The sequence below is a fragment of the Rhincodon typus genome, chromosome 10, assembly GCF_021869965.1.
Source record: "Rhincodon typus isolate 14 chromosome 10, sRhiTyp1.1, whole genome shotgun sequence".
Classification (NCBI taxonomy): domain Eukaryota; kingdom Metazoa; phylum Chordata; class Chondrichthyes; order Orectolobiformes; family Rhincodontidae; genus Rhincodon; species Rhincodon typus.
The window spans coordinates 66954012-66971106 of NC_063341.1; positions in this window are offsets into that span (position 1 = coordinate 66954012).

A 17095-nucleotide genomic window follows, 5' to 3' on the forward strand; every position below is an offset into this window, starting at 1 on the left:
GGGAGATTTTGAAGCTTGTGACATTTCAACTCTGAGAAAAAGATCCTGACTGTCAACTCTATCAATGCCTCTCATAATTTTGTAAACTTCTATCAGGTCTCCCCTCAGCCTCTGCCGCTCCAGAGAATATAATCCGAGTTTGTCTAACTTCTCCTTATAGTTTATATCCCCCAATCTAGGCAGCATCCTGGTAAACCTCTTTGCACCCTCTCCAAAGCCTCCACATCCTTTCTGTAGTGTGGCAACCAGAACTGAATACAAAACTTTAAGTGTGGCCTAACCAAACTTTTATGAAGCTGTAACATCACTTCCTGACCTTTGTAGTCAATGCCCAACCAATAAAGGCAAGCATGCCATACACTTTCTTTATCACCCTATCTACATGTGTGGCCACTTTCAGGGAGCTAAGGACTTGCACCCCAAGATCCCTCTGTATATCAATGCTGTTAAGGGACCTGCCATTAACTGTATACTTCCCCTTAACATTTGATTTCCTAAAGTGCAACACCTCACACATTGGTATTAGGTTAAACATCAGTGTATGCTGAAAGAGATTTGGGGTTCAGGTGCATAGATTTTTAAAATGTCATGAACAGGTGCAGGAAGATATCAAGAAAGCTCATGGAATACCGACTTTTACGTATAGAGATATGGAGTACAAGGATGCAGAAGTTATGTTGCAGTTATACAAAATCCCAGTTAGTCCTGACTTGGAATTGTATAAGCAGATCTGGGCACCACACCTTAGGAATGATATGTTGGCCTTGAAAGGAGTACAATGTGGGTTTACAAGAATGATGCATGGACTTCAGGTCTTATGCTAGGAGGAGAAATTGCACAAATTAGGCCTGTTTTCTCTAGAATTCAGAAGCTTAAGGGGGTTATCTGATTGACATCTTCAAGATATTAACAGGAAAAGACAGAGAAAATGAAGAGAAACTACTTCCACTGGTTGGACAATCTAGAACTAGGGGTATAGTCTGAGAATTAGGGTCAGACCATTCAGGAGAGATGTTCGAAAGAACTTTTATATACAAAGGGTGTTAGATGTTTGGAACTCTCTTCCATGAATGGCAGTGGATGCCAAATCAGTTGTTAATTTTAAATCTGAGAGAGATAAATTTTTGTTAAGCAAAAGTTTTAAGGTTTTAAGCCAAAGCTTGCAGATCAGCCATGATCTCACATGATCTTGAATCTAAATAGTTCACAGAATAACCATTTAAAAACTTGAAATTTTGTGACATTTTCCTGAGACTTTGGACATTATTAGTCTATCCACTGTCACCGTACGATTCAAGAATGGTAGAACAGAACCAAGGACTGGATGGCCCGCTGCTGCTCCTATGTTCCTATGTTAATAACTCAATTTTCTGTTGTTTTACTGGGAAGTAGGTTACAAGATGTTCACACAGTATACAAAGACCAGAGCATCTATGCTGATAGTGGATAGACTGTTAATTTCCAAAGTCTCAGGAAAATGTTTCAAAATTTCAAGTTTTCAAATGATTATTCTGTAAACTATTTAGATTCAAGATAAAGTGAAGTTGCTAGTCTAAAGGATAGCTAATTTCTACCTAGACAGAAGACCCATGTGATTAATGTTGCCATGAACTTTGAGAGATGGGACAGTCCATAGAAAGCCATTGTTGGATTCGCTTATAGGATGTTTTCTTAAAGTATCATTGAACCCCACAGACATTCAGTCTGTCAAAATTTGATAGAGAAAGCTGAGAGATAGTGCCTCTCTGGTTCAGCAAATGACTAGGAGCTTGCTCTTGGAATAAAAATACTGATCTCAACAGTATTTAAATGAGACTGGAAGACTTGCCTAACTTTGTCTAGAGGGAAGAATCTCCAGGTTAACTCTCAACGTAAAAACCAGTTTAAGGATTAGAAGTTATCAATTATGAAAAGGAAACAAAGGGAAGCACAATCTTGGAAATTAAGAGTTATGTTGGACTGGTTCTTAGAGAATAGAATGTCTTCTTGAAGAATGAAGTATAAAGGGAGATCTTCATTTTAAATCATTAACAAAGGACTTTTTTGTAGATTAGTGTATCTATGAAATAAACATTAGTCAATGTCACTTTTCATTTGTAGATCATAGTAAAATCCTAAAACCTGTGACCTTGTCATGCAATTCCTTTAAGTTGGTCACTGAGAATTTGAAATTCATATTTAAAATATTTAGATTTTGTCAGAATCATAGATAAAGTATGATCCTTTACATCTTCATCCACCTTTACCTCCGACAATAGGTGTGAGGAGCTTGAGGTATTTTTTGATAGAAAGATCAACACTGTCCGATCAGCAGCCACTGCTGTTTCTCTCACTTCCCCTAGCCTCTTGGACAAACTGCCTCTGAGGTTCCCCTGGCATAATGCTGAATTTGCATTTTTCTTAGTTCCTCTCATATCTCTTCTCATTTCATCGCTAAGTTCACCTTGACAATAAGACTTGCCTCTTGCTTTCTAAACTCTAACCCTGCTTAACTGCTGGTCTTCCAACTTTCTTTCCAAGCTCCAATGTTCTGATTCCCTGGAATGTTACACTTTTGCTTCCATTCTGCCATCATGATCCATCTCCTTAGAAAGCCAAACCTTGAATTCTTCACCATCTAAACTATGCTCATCCACAATTTCATCATCCCTTCTCCAGAGTTCTTGAATTTATTATCACCCACCAAATCCATGTCCATCTGCCTTGGTAATCCACATTTGAATCCTTCTGGTCTGATTCTGTGCACCAGTAACATAAGATCAACTCTTGCCAAAATAAGACATTGTATCTTACGTGATTTTGACAAAGTCAGTTACTGTCCTCAAGCTTCTAACCTTCTATGTATCCTTTGACCATGGAATTCTGCTCTTACAGATCTCCACTGCTGCCCAATGCGTGTGACTGCTCCAGCCTAGTTTGATTATTATTGATCCAGCCACTTGCACTTCTACCCCCTCTACCTTACTGTTAGCTTTGGTGTTCCCCCAAAGATTGATCCTTGATACTACTTCCCCAACTGCGTCCTCCCCAAACCTCTATTTTTCTTTATGCAACCTCTTCCCTTCAGGACTGATAACTGGATCCCATGTTTTAGTCTAAATTGTGAAAAAGATGCATAAAAAATTAGGTAAGCATAAAGCTCTAACCCTTCCTTTCAGATGTAAAAAAAAGGAGATGTAAAGTTCTTATGTAGGAATTAAATTGAATGGAACAGGCAATGCACATGACATGCTACTTGCTGTTTGACCAAATAAGTATAGAAACACCTTATAAAATGTGAAACTAATAGACTTGAACTCACTTTTCAGTTCCCCTCTATGTATCTGAAGCTGAACACATAAATATTTTGCGATACATTATGGTCACTTTGTTCATGCTGTGAAAGTGTTGCAATGTTTCCTGAATTCAGGGCCTCTGACTGGACACTTATGCTTACTTTACAAAAAAAAACTCACCAGCTGATGGAGGTTAGTGATAATTTGTTTGCATTTTATTTTTAATGTCACCTTCTAGTGTTACTATTTCACGTTAGTAAACTCTTTAAAATGATGCTCTACCTCACACCTAATCTAATATTGACGACAGCTATAATGCTTGCTCAGTTAACTGAATGACAGGTTGCAACTTTCTAATTGTTCCATTTTCAGTAGTTTTCAGTTAGAAATCATTCCACAATCTGCATTTAAAAGTAATAGCTGAGATTGCTCTGAATCCAAGTACAGGATATATGACCTTGGATCGTAATAAATTTTAATCAACACTGTGAAAATATCTCCACTCAATTGTCAGAAATTAAAGCATGAAAGTGCTAGAGTCAATTATAAAATAGCAAATCATTTGGAAAACAGTGACAGGATCGGACAGAGTCAGCATGGATTTATGAAAGTGAAATTATACTTGACAAATCTAGTGGAATTTGAAGTAGATTTGACCAGGGGAAGCCAGTGGATGTGGTTTACTTGGACTTTCAGAAGGCTTTTGAGAAGATCCAATTTAAGAGATTGGTATCTAAAATTAAAGTGCATGAGATTGGAGGTAGTCTACTGACATGCATAGAGAATTGGTTAGCAGACAGGACAGATCATTTTCTGAGTGGCAGGTGGTGACTAATGGGGTACTGCAGGGATCAGTGCTCAGACCCCAGCTATTCACAATACATATTAATTATTTAGAATTAAATGTAACAACATGTATGTCTACAGAGTCACTTTGGTTTGAGGTCAGGAACAAGAAAGGAGCAGTCACTTTGTTGAGGGTTTTTTACAGACCCCCTAATAGTTGCAGAGAAGTGGAGGAGCGGATTGGGAGGCAAATACTGGAAAGGTGCAGATGTCACAGGGTTGTAGTCATGGGTGACTTAAACTTTCCAAATATTGATTGGAAACTTTTTAGTTGTAATAGTTTAGATGGAGCAGATGTTGTCCAGTGCATTCAGGAAGGATTCCTGAGACAGTATGTAGATAGACCAACACAAGGAGAGGCCACTTTGGATTTGGTGCTTGGCAATGAACGAGGCCAAGTGTTAGACCTGTTGGTAGGAGAGCATTTTGGCAGTAGCGATCAGAACTCTGTTACTTTTATAATAGTCATGGAAAAGGATAGGTACATACAGCAGAGTAAGGTTTATAATTGGGGCAAGGGTAATTATTATTCTGTTAGGCAAGAACTGGGTAATACAAAATGGGAACAGAAAATGTCAGGGAAGAGCACTATTGAAATGTGGAGATTGTTTAAGGAATGCATATTGTGTGTGCTCGATATATTTGTCCCTAGCAGGCAGGGAAAATGCGGTCGAGTGAGGGAGCCTTGGTTCTCTAAAGAGGTCGAACGAGGAAGAAATTATACTTGACAAATCTAGTGGAATTTGAAGTAGATTTGACCAGGGGAAGCCAGTGGATGTGGTTTACTTGGACTTTCAGAAGGCTTTTGAGAAGATCCAATTTAAGAGATTGGCATCTAAAATTAAAGTGCATGGGATTGGAGGTAGTCTACTGACATGCATAGAGAATTGGTTAGCAGACAGGACAGATCATTTTCTGAGTGGCAGGTGGTGACTAATGGGGTACTGCAGGGATCAGTGCTCAGACCCCATATTAAGAGGAAGAAGGATGACTATATAAGGGTTAGGAAACAAGGATTGGAAAAGGCTCTAGAGGGATACAAGTTATCCAGGAAGGAGCTGAAGAAAGGGCTTAGGAGAGCTATAAGGGGGCATGAGAACACCTTGGCAGATAGGATCAAGGAAAACTCCAAGGCTTTTTACATGTACGTGAGGAATAAGAGAATGACCAGAGAAAAGGTAGGGCCGATCAAGGATTGTAAAGGGAATTTGTGCACGGAGCCTGAAGAGATAGGAGAGGTCCTTAATGAATACTTTTCTTCGGTATTCACAACTGAGAGGGACCTAGTTGTAGAGGAGGACGGTGTGAAACGGGCTGGTAGGCTAGAGGAGGTCATGTTAGTAAGGAAGATGTACTAGGAATTTTGAGGAACTTGAAGATAGATAAGTCCCCCGGGCCTGATGGGATTTATCCAAGGATTCTATGGGAAGTGAGGGAAGAGATCGCAGGGTCTTTGGTGATGATCTTTTCATCCTCACTGTCCATGGGTAAAATGCTGGAAGATTGGAGAGAGGCAAATGTCATTCCCTTATTCAAAAAAGGGAATAGGGATAACCCCGGAAATTACAGGCCAGTTAGTCTTACGTCAGTGGTGGGCAAATTATTGGAAAGGGCTCTGAGAGATAGGATTTATGATCACTTGGATAGGCATAGTTTGATTTGAGATAGTCAGCATGGATTTGTGAGGGGTAGATCGTGCCTCACAAACCTTACTGAATTTTTTGAAGAGGTGACCAAACACGTGGATGAAGGTAGAGCAGTGGATGTGGTATACATGGATTTAAGTATGGTAGGCTCATGCAGAAAGTAAGGAGGCATGGGATAGGGGGAAATGTGGCAGATTGGATTCAGAATTGGCTGACCCTTAGAAGACAAAGGGTGGTAGTGGATGGAAAATATTCAACATGGTGCTTAGTTACAAGTGGTGTACCACAAGGGTCCTCTTCTGTTTGTGATTTTTGTAAATGATTTGGGTGTAGGAGTGGAAGGGTGGATTAGTAAGTTTGTGGACGATACGAAGATGGGTTGAGTTGTGGATAGTGCGGAGGGCTGTTCTATGTTACAAAGGGACATTGATAGGATGCAGAGCTGGGCTGAGAAGTGGCAGATGGAGTTTAACCCTGAAAAATGTGAGGTGATTCATTTTGGAAGGACAAACTTGAAAGCAGAATACAGGGTTAATGGAAAGATTCCTAGCAGTGTGAAGGAGCAGAGAGATCTTGGGGTTCATGTCCACAGTTCCCTGAAAGCTGCCACCCAGGTGGATAGAGTTGTTAAGAAGGCATATGGTGTGTTAGCTTTCATTAATAGAGGGATTGAGTTCAAGAGCCATGAAGTTATGCTCCAGCTATACAAAAGCCTGGTTCGGCCACATCTGGAGTATTGTGTCCAGTTTGGTCGCCTCATTACAGAAAAGATGGGGAAGCGTTGGAAAAGGTGCAGAGGAGATTTACCAGAATGTTGCCTGGAATGGAGGGAAGGTCTTACGAGGAAAGGTTGAGAGAGCTAGGGCTTTTCTCTTTAGAACGATGAAGGATGAGAGGTGACTTGATAGAGGTGTACAAAATGATCAGAGGTATAGATAGAATGGACAGACAGAGATTTTTTCCTAGGGTGAAGGTAGCTGTTACGAGGGGGCATAGTTTTAAAGTGAGTGGAGGTCGATATAGGGGAGACGTCAGAGATAGGTTCTTTACTCAGAGAGTGGCCGGGGCATGGAATGCATTGCTGGAGAGGGTAGTGGAGTCGGCCTTATTAGGGGCATTTAAGCGGCTATTAGATAGGCATATGGATAATAGTATAAGGTAGGGGTGGAGGTTAGATAGACCTTAGGTTTAGGGTAAAAGTTCGGCACAATATACTGTTCTATGTTCTATGTTCTAACTCCAGATATGCAGGTGATGTCAAGCTGGGGTGGAGGGTGAACTATGAGGAAATACTTCAGTGTGATTTGGATAAGAGTAGGGGAGGCAGTAGCCTGGTGGTATTATCAATGGACTATTAATCCAGAGACCTAGGTAATGTTCTGAGGACTCATATTTGAATCCCGCCATGGCAGATGGTGCAACTTGAATTCGATAAAAAATCTGGAATTACCAGTCTGATGATGACCGTGAATCCATTGTCGATTGTCAGAAAACCCCACTTGGTTCACTATGTCCTTTAGGGAAAGAGACTGCCATCATTACCTGGTCTGGCCTATATGTAACTCCAGACCCACAACAATGTGGCTGACTCTTAACTGCCCTTCGGAGCAACTAGGGATGGGCAATAAATGCCACCTGGCTAGTAATGCCCACAAACCCAGAATGAATAAAAAAAGGCAAATGCATGGCAGCTGAAGTATGTGAATAAATGTGAAGTTATCTACTTTGGTAGCAAAAATGGGAAGGCAGATTATTATCTGAATAATGGTAGATTTGGAAAGGGGTAGGTGTAATGGGAATTGGGTGTCCTTGGACAGCAGTTGCTATAAGTAAGCATACAGGTACATGTTGTATGTTGAGCGTTATAGCTAAAGGACTTGGGTATAGGAGCAGGGATGTCTTGCTGCAATTGTACAGAGCCTTGGTGAGACCACACTTGGAGTATTGTATGCTGCTTTTGGTTTCCTTATAAGACCATAAGACCATAAAACATAGGAGTAGAAGTTAGGGCATTCAGTCCAGCGAGTCCGCTCCACCATTTAATTGTGGCTGATAAGTTTCTCAACCCCATTCTCCCGCTTTCTCCCCGTAACCCTTGATCCCCTTGACAATCAAGAGCCTATCTTACCCTGTCTTAAATATACTCAATGAGGATGTTCTGGAGTGGATGTAGTGCAATGAAGGTTTACCAGATTGATTCCTGAAATGGCAGGATTGATGTATGAAGAGAGGCTGGATCAGTTAGGATTATACTCACTGGAGTTTAAAAGAATGAGAGGGGATCTTATTCAAGCCTGACAGGACTAGACAGGGTAAATGTAGGAAGGATGTTCCTGATGACTGTGTTGTTCAGAATCCGGGCCACAGACTAGGAATATAGGGCAGGCCATTTAGGACTGAGATGAGGAGATACTTGGAATAAATACACTTTTTGCTCAAAATGGCATAAAACAACAAATGATGGTGTCCCATAGTATCCTCTGAAAATAAACTTTTTTTGTTAAATGCTGTGTGCAGGAAAATAAACAAATCTCCGTTGTAACATGAGTGAAAGTGATGGTGCAGCATTTGGAAGTCTAGACCAGGAATACTAACTACTGTTACTATAAAATGAGGAGATTTAACAATCCATGGAGAGTTTTTAACAAAGGAGCAGTAAAGAGATTCTGGATGCTATATCGAGACCATCTCAACCAGGGGAAAGCTTTAGCAAAATAAAACAATATTAAAACAGTATCAAACAGAAGATGAATAGGGAGACAGTTATATCCCGTAAGTAACTAGAGTTACTGTGAACGCTTGAGATTTGCAGAGTGCCAAGATCGGAGAATGTTCTTAAACTTTAAGTTGAGCTTAATTAAAGCAATACGTGGACGGGGAGGACGAAGGTGCCGTGAAAAGACTACATTTATTTAGTCATGAGTCTTGGTTGTAATATTGGTTTCGGGTACATTCCGATTTTGGAGTGACAGTATATACTCTGTCGACACCAAGTTCACTGAAGGCTGGGTGCAGAGCATAGCATTTCACAGAAGCTTTGAGCTACCATAAAAAGTGCGTTACAAACCGAAAGCAGAGTTTGTAAGTACAAGTTTGGGTCAAAGCTGAGAACCACTAAATATCCAATCCTTTGGTTTCAACTTTTGGTTTGAAAAAATTTAAGGGAACTTATTCCTACGATCAAAATAAACTGGGCGTTGAAACAAATCCGAATTAGAATCCCGCGTTATTGCTGCCCAGCCTCAGACTGGAGAAAGTACACACTTTGACCCCCTACTTCTCTTTGTTCACAATCCATCCTTGGCGAGGTCCTGACGTTTTTTGCATTGGTGTTAGCGTTTCTGTTCTGCAAAACCAGTAAGTTCATGTCGGTTTGGGGTGGATGGTCGTCTCACATCCGTGGTACCCAAATGTACACCTTTAACTGTCTATTTGTAAAGGCCTATATAAAATAAATGGTTTGATAGTAACAAAAAAGAAGATAAAACGACTGGATTTGGACAACAGCCTGCATGAACAATGTGTCAAGTGATGTTTGTGTGGAAGCCTGTCTAGGTATTAACTTCCTTGTTGAGTAAAGGAAGTGTTAATTAAGTGACACAGGACTCCTTTTCACTCGGAGTGATTGCGTTGTTTGGCTGCTTCATTAGTTGCATCGAGTGTATCAGGGACATGACAGCAGGACCAGAGCCCAGATGAGGGTAGAAGTCGTATTGTGACCAGACAACAACACATGGAAACTAAATAAAAGAACATGTAATGTGATTTAAGTACCATGACGAAATTCTATTAAAGGCAGCATGGTTACCGAGACAAGAAAGAAAGCAATCTCTAAAGAGATGTATTTCTCCTAGCGATGAGTACACCAACCATCTGGCTCTGAGTCTGGCCTTACAGCCTACTATAGAAAAACTCATGTCTGTAAATAATGACATAACCCCTCAGGGATCTTACTGTAGTCAAAACTGTATATCCAAGAAATCCCCTAAAGATGAGACGGACTAAAACGTCTGGATCCCTTTGCCAAAATGTACATTTAGGTTTGATTTTTTTTAAGATTCTGAAGATAGTTGTTTGTTTTCGCAGTGATCGCAGTTCGTTGCTTTTAAAAATGCCGCACACTACAATCTGAAATAAGCGGCCAAACCATAATCTGGTGTGTGTGTGTGTGTTTTTTAATTTGACAGATTAATTTAACGCACGAAGTAAGTTGACTGAAGCTAAGTTGGTTGTAGGTGGTAACAGTATTTGCTGCTGGTCCATTGAAAGCCTAATACGTGTTAAGCGAAACACGAGTTACACGTTATTACAAGGTAAAGTACCATTGTTTGGATTGCTGCTGCCGCCGTAATGAGAATAATGAACATGCGATTTGATTAAGTAAATATTTACATGTGAAAACCTTAAGTACTCCCACAAAGTACCTTGGTGTATTATCTGTAAAAAAGACAAATGACATGGATTGTGTAAATGTCAGTGTTTCACATACGTGTTTCATTTTCGTAATGCAAACCAGGGCAGGACTTATACGGCTAAAGGCAGGGCCCTGGGAGGTGTTGTCGAACAAAGAGACCTAGGGGTGCAGGTGCATAGTTCCTTGAAAGTGAAGTTGCAGGTAGGCAGGGTGGTGAAGAAGGCATTTGGCACGCTTGCCTTCATTGGTCAGAACATTTGAGTATGGGCGCTGGGATATCATGTTGCGGCTATACAGGACTTTGGTGAGACTACTTTTGAAATACTGCGTACAATTCTGGTCGCCCTTCCGTAGGAACGATGTTGTTAAACTTGATAGGGTGCAGAAAAGATTTACAGGGATGTTGTCAGGGCTGGAGGGTTTGAGCTACAGGCAAAGGCTAGAGTTTTTTTTTCCCTGGAGCTTCAGAGACTGAGAGGTGACTTTTATAGGGGTTTATAAAATCATGAGGGGCAGGGATACGGTGAATAGCCAAGGTCTTATCCCTAGGGTGGGGAGTCCAAAACTAGAGGGCATAGTTTAAGGTGAGAGGGGAAAGATTGAGAAAGGGCTTGAGGAGTAACTTTATGCAGTAGAGGGTGGTACGTATATGGAATTAACTGCCAGAGGAGGTGGTGGAGGCTGGTACAATTACATTTAAAAGGCATCTGGATGGGTACATAAATAGAACGGGTTTGGAGGGAAATGAGCCAAATGCTGGCAAATGGAATTAGGTCAGATTGGGACCAGACCGAAGGGTGTGTTTCCGTGCTGTATAACTCTCTGACTCTACATAAACGTCTTCACCTGATCATATTTCGGGCTAAAACAAAAGGCTTAGCCCCTGCGCACTTTGCTCGCCATATGTGAGGCATAATGACCACTGAGTTATTCATTTTATTTCGGAAGTTTGTGGAACAGCGTTATCATTTATGACCTAGAGAACAGATTGGAATCCAGTGTTACTCAAGATCAGCACATGCGATGCCACAAGAATAGTCGGTCAGTTCCGAGCCCTTGAGCCTGGAAAATCGATAGGTTTCCATTATCAGGTTCGGGTGGGTCGCTGGTCTGTCAATGAGCCGTTAGAGGTGGTGTACAAAGGTGAGCTTGGCCAGTCAATCGGTGCTGACAAGAGGATAATATGCTGACAGCCAATATGAACAAGTCAGGACACAGATTTGCACTTCAGCTTCTGCCCAGAGAGACTTTCAAGCAAGACCACTTGCAACGCTGAGCATGCTCTGTTCAACAGAGATGTGGACAGACTGGAAGCCCTTTCGAGCCTGAACCTTCCGCTCACTGAAGTAAACTGCGTTTCCAAATACGCAGCAATTATAGACATGGACTCAAGAAAAAATGTTTTATCGTTTTAGTTCAACATCTACAAACGATTCACTTCTAATGGTGCTCTGATGAAGCACGACTGACATAGTCTGAAATAGACTGTCTATCACAACCTTATAAACCTCCTTAGAATCTGATTATTTCTTTTATCAACCCATTTCCTGAACGCATTCCATTACACATTGAAATTCCGTGAATAATTTACTTACATTGCTGGATTACATCTCTAATTCACCAGGAACCATGCTCCTCAATGACATTACCTTACATTTCCATTCACCACCACCAGAACCGCACTGAAGGTCAGCTGTCTAATTCACTTCGCCACTTTGCGAGACTTATGGCCGATTATTTTTATATATTTTAAGTTTCTTTGAAGATTTTCTTGCTTGTTTCAAGGAAAAAAAATGTTTTGCGCCGGTTACTTAAATTAGCGCCTTAACTTTAATGATCTTTATCTAATCTGCAGCCTCAAGCTCAAATGTGCTTAAAATGCTTTCGGTTATGTTACGGTACTGTTATTAGGAACACACATATAGATAGAATGGGTTTAGCAGAAGGCTTTTGAGCGGCTTTTGCAGGGCTAACCGTAATTAAACATGTTGTGCAAAAACTTGCGCTAGAATTAAAAGGAATTGATGTCTGAAAATTTGGCTTTAATGCTTTCTGTCTCATTCTGCTTTTAATCTACCAACCGTGGTCGCAGGGGCTGCAGGGAATTCAGGTTAATATGTTGACAGACTTAACAATCCAGGGTCATGTTGCACAACACGCTTCACTGGCTTGGTTGAGTGCAACCCCCTGACAGGTTCTAATCATCCAGTGCCCTAAAGGCAGAGGTACAGATAGGATTTTAATTACTGCATTAAAGACAATTTTGCCAGTACAAAATTGAGACATAATTAAGGCTCAGAATTTTAATAATTGTCTTAGCTAATTGGGCAGACAAGTATTTTATTCAGCAATTGTTAAACCCTGGGACGATTAGATAATTAGTATTTCAAAATGACTAAATCGCGCTCTTGATTACAAATTACAGATGAGGGTAGGGCATCGGCCGTGTCTCTACAAGTGAATTAAATGAAAAGATTAGTTTTTTTTGTTGCAACGAATGTCTGCATTACATCAGTGACATCAGTTCAAGTGCATACAATGAGAGTCAGTTTTTAATCGAAGTATTTGTGCAAGAATTCTAGGGATGGGCTAAATGTACTGGCATTGTGTGTTTTCTGAAGCACTAAATTTCGGATTCAAACAAATGAGCATAAATACATTGCGTTGAAATGTAACCACTCTTATTATCATTATGTGCCCAAAGGCGTGCACCGGCAGTATTCAGTTCTTCTCTGGCATGGATTGATCTGTATTATCAGAAGCACTAATATACATTTCTCTGCCCATACCGATGACTTGATTTCGTGTCATGACAGGACTGTAACCTAGAGATAATGCGAATCAGTGCATTTAGGCTTAGATCTGGCAAATGTCTAGTATGGTTACTAACAACATCACAGTGAAAAGCGGAAAAAACAAACTGCTTGTTCATCTACACAATACTGACCTTCTATTTTTATTTCTCGGGTAAATGAATTATTGCAGGAACAAATGGCTGTCTTTTTCCTACGCTCATCACGTCAGTCAAAGAGAGTTGTTCGTTAGGTCGGATTAGATTCAGTGTGGTGAAGTGACACTTTCCTAATGCGTCTTTATATGGTGTCGTTTTTTTTTTAACTCTATTGCCAACAAGCTGGATGTGTCATACTTTAAACAGTGAGGGTATGGTATGGCTGATGTTAATTTCATAGGAGCGACGTTGCTGCAGAATTTTCCGAGCACTGTATTGATAGATGAAGACCTACTCTTTGAGGACTTCTTGCTGTGCCCTGATGCACGCTGATCTTGTTGTTTGCTGTTGGTATTACACAATGCAACAATTTCCTCCACCGTGTTTTAAACAATGATAGCAATTGCATACAGGCTTCCCTGCAACAATAGCATCCGAGTACCCGGGAAGGATGATGATTATTTGACGACTTCGGCAGATTGTCTTGTGTTAGATTCTGCAGCACCTCTGGCGAGACCATTATTTCCTATTTAATTACTCGCTAAAGCATGCCTTTAGAAGCGGAGATAGGTGTGACAGGGTGCTGGTCAGTAAACAGCTGCCCCACATCGCCAAAGGCGAAACCCTGACCTCCTTTTCCATCCTTCCTTTCAATGAATATGAGTGGTCAAGCAAAACATGATATTTTTGTTTTGAAGGTTAGGGAGTAGAATTTTCATTTTATGTCTGCTAGTGGATGCGCCTGAAAAATAAATCGTTCGAACATTTCGAATTTTGTTGCTTGTAATAGGAAGTGCCTTGTGTTAACTTGTATATTCCACATATAGAATCCACACGTTTTAAATGTAAAATGAGATTTTCTAAGAGAGTATAGATTTTAAAACCACCGTTAAGTCACCAGGAACTAACTAGATCTTGTCTTTTATGTAGATGAAATATACGAGAGATCTGGCGCTCAGTGGTATATTCACATATACATTGTATGTATAAAATAATGTTTTATATATACATAAATATATAGTGTGTTTATAGCACCATAGCCATACAGATTAATTGCACAATATATCTCTTTCCTGTAAGAAATGGGGGTGTTAATTTACATCTCAGCAGGGGTGCTAACTCATCATTTCAAATCAACTCCAATCCACAATAAAACAACTCGGGTACACTGACCACAGCTCCGCTCCCGTGATAACTATAGCTTTATATACCATTTGGCGTTTGCTAGCACTTTGAGATGTAGCCTGCTTTCTCTTTGTCATCGGGACTCGCCGGCTGATCTGCAAATCCACGGCTGGACGCGAGAGGGCGCTCGGCATTTACACGGAAGCGAGTGTCTGTATATCTCTGCAAAGCAATTCTTGGGGGTTGCTTTACAAATGTACACGCGGTGCTGGAGTTTTACAAAGTGATCCGTAAGATACAAAAGGCGAGCGTGCTGTGTTATTTTTTCTTTAAATTCTCTTGTAACCTTTTCACCGTGTAAAACTCGGTTACTTACTGTTTTGAAAGCATTAGGTAACAAAACATCAGCGATTCGGTTCCACTGTTAGATGACTCAAAAAAAGAAATAAAACGAGTCAATGTACGTTTACTTGTTCCTGCCTGACAACTTCTCTTTCAGAACCAAGTCGTCTTAAAGGCTTTCATTGTCCTTTCATTGTAGGGCGACTGCAGTATCGGCTGATGTTTCGGTAGCCCTGTTAAAACTCACCTCCGATTCTGCACGTTTGCTGGATATTTTACTGTAACTTCTACACGCTACCCAGGAGCCTAGCCGCAAATAACCATGAAATTCACTGCACCTAGGGACAAAGTAAGTAACAAACATGTTTACAAACTAGTTTACTTCCAACACAATTCTGATATGGTTTACCTACTCTGTACAATGCCGCCAGCGAGTGTCCTCGTCCGTTTTACAAACTGGGAATCAGAACGTGTGTGTCTCAGAAGAAGTGGAAATTGCGAATATATTCCCTATCGGCAGAGTTGTATTGACTTTTTTTTTCTTTTTTGTGAAAAAAAATCAAAATACCAAGTAACGGCCAAATCACAATTGCATTAACCATGATTAAGGAGAGCCTTAGCAATAAGATTAATTACTGTCCTCAACATAATCTGTTTGTGCCAACAAAGTACAAACAATATGGCAAAGCTATTTTAGTCCATTCATCTCCTGTGTCACATTCGGGCAGCGGTTGGGCCTCTTCTGCTGACATTTTAAAATGAGCTTTTTTGACTTTTTAGAATTTGATGGAAATCGGGGAGGGACAGCTAGCTGCCACTGGCATACAATGAGCAGGGTTGGGAGGGGGAGGTGGTGGTTCATTTCACGTACTTAGCAGAACAGTTGAAACTTCAGAAAGCAATCGTTGCGAATTGCTGCCCAGCTAAGTGCCGGGACCCTGATGTCAAAAGTCACTTGAAAGGAAGAAGCCCCCACCTCCCCCCCAACACATCCTGGAACGGCCGCATGGTTCTGTCACCTCTGACCTTAAACCTGCAATAGGCCAACGGAGATATAGGAAACAGCTGATGGTGCAGGAGTACCCAATCAGATTTGTGTTCGCGGAAGATAAATATTTACAGTAATTGGCGGATTCATACAACTAACAAGAAATCCATTTCACTGAAAATTGCATCAAGATGCTTCTCAAACTGAGGAATTCATTGCACACAACGTTTACACTGTAGGATTACTTGAATTCAGTTGCACTTTTGAAAGAGCTATAGTGTGTTCAAATCGCTGCTGATGAACGACAGAACTGTATTCATTGGTAAATGCTCAAGGGAGGCTATCCAGGGTATCTTCATTGCATAGCCAGGCTGCGTTTTGTTGAGATTCTAGCATTGTTATGAATTCAGGGGAAAGGACGTGACATTTTAGATAGGTTTATATATCCTGCCCGTCACTACTTACCCAGAGCATTTTGCGGACAATGAAGTGACGGGGGAGGTTTGAAACAAGGTCAAAAACTGGTGGAAATCTGTGGAGAGAGAAACTGAGTTAACAGATCCATGATCTCAACTGGGAGGATTGGCTTAAAAGCCTTCCCTAGTTGGTAGTTTGCTTTAGTATAGGTACTTCTGTATTTTCCAATCAATCTGTTCAAATTTTTGTTTAATTTCAAAAATATACTTTATTCATAAAAATATCTTTGTATATATACATTGTCACAAATGCATTTCGGTTCTGCACAGTAGCATATCAAGAAAACAAACAAACATTGGAGTTTGACCTATCCAGGCAAACCAAAAACATTTCTTATGCATACAAGATGTTAAAACATCCCTTCCAGAGCAGGTTGGAGTTGACTCAAGTCTCCAGGCCAGAGGTTCCAGTGAGCCAGAAGAACTCTCTTTTGAAGTGTAGGTACTGTCCTAGTGTAGGGAACACAACAGCCAATTTACCTATAGCAAATCTCCCCAAATACCAACCAAGTGACAACTGGATAATGCATTTTAATGATGCTGTTAGTGGGATAAATATCAGTTAGAACATCAGGAGGTCGACACTGTTCCCCATGGAATAGTGTGGACTGTTTCCTTCAACCAAAGGCATAGGACCATCGGTGAAATTCTAATCTGAAAGATATGTCCAACAGTGCAGCACTCCCTCAGTGCTGCTTTGAAGCTTTAGTTGAGACTATGGACTGAAGTCTTTCGCTGAGATATAAACCTCTAACATAAACACAATAATGCAATTGCTCAAAATCTAACAGGTACTTGAATAGGAAAGGTTTAGAGGGAAATGGGCCAAATGCAGGCAATTGTTTAGTTTGGGAAACTTGCTTAACGCATACTAGTTGGACCAAAGTGTTTGTTTCTGTGCTCTCTGGCTCTATGACTCTGTGAAATAAATGTTCAGTAGCTCTGGTGGTACCTGTAGAGAGAGCATCATCATCTCCAGAAATCATGACATCTCACTCAAAAGCAAGAATACCAGCTAGGGAGTGGCAGCTCA